The sequence below is a fragment of the Apodemus sylvaticus genome, chromosome 2, assembly GCF_947179515.1.
Source record: "Apodemus sylvaticus chromosome 2, mApoSyl1.1, whole genome shotgun sequence".
NCBI classification, from domain to species: Eukaryota; Metazoa; Chordata; class Mammalia; order Rodentia; family Muridae; genus Apodemus; species Apodemus sylvaticus.
The window spans coordinates 25067247-25070844 of NC_067473.1; positions in this window are offsets into that span (position 1 = coordinate 25067247).

A 3598-nucleotide genomic window follows, 5' to 3' on the forward strand; every position below is an offset into this window, starting at 1 on the left:
TTCACAGATCCCTGAATTTCAGAGTGGAGAGAAATATAAACAAGAAAAATTCATGCACAGGAGAAAACACAATCATGTGCACACACACACAAGTGGACACAAACATGGACATAGAAACACACACACACACAATCTTGGGTATACACTTGAGAATTAGAAAAGGAGACAGAGTCAAAGAATGAGAGAGAACATGATTCAGAGACAGAAGCATTGAGAACAAAAGCATCTTAAACTCTCAGAGTATAAGGCACACAGAAAAATAGGAACAGGCATGAACCTCAGGTGTCCAATCAAGCACTGAGATGAACAATGTGGGACAAGGGCCCTCCAGGTGCATCCAGGAGCTTCCTTCACTCACTTAACTCCCAGGCATGTACAAAAACTCACCACAAACTCTCAAGTCCTAGCGCCTCACAAAGCCACCTCCTGTCGAGGTCTTTCCAAGTACTCTGGAAACTCCCTTTCTATAGCCTCTATCCCTGAATTCTCTTTTCAATTGGAGGGATCAGAAGGGACTATTTCCCATCTCAGTCCTGACCCAGCTTCAGATTCTCTCTCTCTTCTAAGATGTATTTAGGCACATGAGATTGGGTACAGGGACATCATAAAGATATATCTTTATAGGATGAACCACCTTAAAAAGATTAGCATGACACTGGTGATCCCAGACAAATAACAGAGAATTTGGAGGGATGCATACCTCTTATTCATGGCTCCCTCTGTGACATACATCAGGCGTTCTCTTAGAAGATTTCTCTCTTGGGTAACGAGCTGCAGCTCTCTGGTCAGCATCTTCTCTTCCTTCTTGGCCTGCTTCTTGCTTAGGATTGTTGCATGGCATGATGTGTTCATGCCAGCCTCTGTAGAGAGAATAACACAAGTGAACTTACATGGTGGGAATGCACAAGGTGTATACAGATGACCCTGAGGCCCATAAGAAGGACAACATGCCTAGAACCCAGTGACACCACACAGAGTATGGTCCTTGCTCGAGATGTCTCCTCAGTGGATCTCAGCTCTCCCATCACTGTACAGAGACCAGGAGATGTAAGCATACAGGTGTGTACTCTTTCTCCATACACATGCTTATGATGACCAGAGAGATGACTTCTCTTGGCTTATTGACAACTGCTAGGGGTATGTCTTGGTTTGAGAGCCTTCAATCCTGTGGTTTCACATGTCAGATGATAAATTCACTATCCACATTTACTTCAGTCCTTGGAGATGCTCAGATCTCCTGCCCTGTTACTCTAGTCCCAGGACATGGCCTTTAAATGTCATGCATGGGGAGAACATGGCCAACACATTGATTAATTTCCTCTACTGAAACAACAAACACCCCAGAGATGGCAAGAGGATCTAGTATCTGACTGAGTGTATCAACACTTACAGGTCTTTGGTTACAGTACAGAAATGCCTGCCACATACATCTAGTGATAAAAATAGCTATGGTGGGAACTCTGTTATGGAGTGGAGGTCAGAGGAGTTCTTAGATCAAAACATTATTCCCAGGAGCACAACTCTTTCCCTGGTACTACTGTCAGAGAAAAGCTGAAGTTAAAAGAACCCATGGGAGGAAAAGCAGTGGTGCCCTGCCCTAAATTGGCCTAGGTAATTCCCTCTGTGACTCCTGATGGTCTCATTCTGTCCATGTCCAGAACACCCAGAGAAAGTAAAGACTTGGAGTTCTCATCATTAAAGCTTTGGCCTGGCCTCTCCTGCTTTAAGGGATGTAGAAAATAATGTTCTCACATCCTTGATGTTCAAGAGTTGTGACAATCATGGAAATTCTTTTGTTTCCTAGAAAGGCCAGGTCAGCCACTCTGCCAGGAAGCTCAACTTCCTTTCCCACTACTTAATCCACATTTCCCCCAAACACATTCTTAGTCCTTCATTACTCTCAGATGAAAGGCCAACTTCCTTCCTCCTCTCTCTAGTCTCTCTTCCATCCACACTGACTCTTCCAAAATGTTTGCAGAGTTTGGCAAACATGTTCATCGAAGTATCCTCTACAAAGTGAGTAACTTCAGTGCTTCTCCTGTTGCTACAACACTGGTGAGATCACAGCTAATGCCAAGAACTCTCCAGGAGACAATAGAATGTTCAAGAATGGAATGTTGATGTCATGGGTTATGGCATTGGCTTCTTGCTAAATTTTTCCCTATACTGACAGGAAACTAAGGTGTGCTTTCTTGGAGACTCTCCTAGGTCATAGCCATTGAGCCCATCCACTTTCTAAAGACAGGGTTTTAAAGCTCTAGGCCTGATTGGCAACACATAAATCATCCCCATGTATCTGAATGTTTCTTATTCAAACACTTCACAGTAATGTCTCATACTACCTCAAATTTCCCTCAGTCAGCAATACGAGACATTAAAATGTACTAAGATTTCATACCAGTTTGACTATGAAGCCACACATTTCTCCTGTCTTATCAGGTACAGTTGCATGAAATCACATCCAGGCAGAGGGTGTATAACATGTTTCTATGTGAGTGTGTGTTAGAGGTTATATTCATGAAATATTGTGCTTAACATTTAAACTTGTCCCAAGATTCCTTAGGGGAGATAGAGTTGTAATCTTCATTGTGGGGGCAAAATTCTTGAGATCTGTTGGCAGAGGATAGTAAAATATTGGAGCCACCAATGAAAAGACCCTCAGACTGAGTATGAGGCTCTCATCTGTGAACCAGAGTAACCAAAGGAGGATTGCTTACAGACCTCTGTAAGCTATAAAATGAGATTTTTGTCAGAAACAAATAATATAGTCAACAGAGTTAAGTGTGTATGGAAATGCAATAGATATAGGTAAGTGAACAGAGCAAGGGGGCCTAACATCTTGTTTTTGGTTTCATGATTGGCCCCCCAAACCAGATAAACATATATATCTGTGCAAAATGGATGATTTAACGAATGCAGATCCTTATACTGATTGAATAGAACCATAGCAATGATTTTGGGAGGTGAGCCATGACCCCAGAAATCTTTCTCAATCTATAAAGCAAAAAATAAAACCATTACAAATAAACAAAGATAAAGTAAAAGTAGCTCATATGAATTTACACAAAGTGTCCAATACTGAGTTCTGATCAGGCCATTTAAATATAACAGTGTACATTTGCCGTTAATTTGATGGGTCCTATGTAAAGCTTTGTGGAACATTGTTAGATTAACAAATGCCATAAAGAACATAAGAATATGTGATCAAAATGAACTTGCTTTAAGACAAGTTATTTTTCTGTGCCAGTGATTGGCAGGCACATTATAGCAACAAGCTGAACTAGGGAGCAGACATAGAGTAACTGGCGGTAATTACACTGGTGGGTACACACCTCAGTTTTAGAAAACCCAGGTCTCTATCACTGACTAGTGCTTTCCTAACATTCCTATGAACAACATTTGTAAGCCTAGAAATAGGAAAGTGGAAACAGGATTATCTGAGGTGAATGTTTACCTGGGCAGCCAGGTAGAAGACAACATAGAATATTTGAGACCCTGTTTCAGAAAACAACACTGAAACTCACATTACATCCAAGGCCTTACCTACCAATTTTTGTCTATTATAAAGAACTTACCAGTCTCTCTCTACAAGCATTTC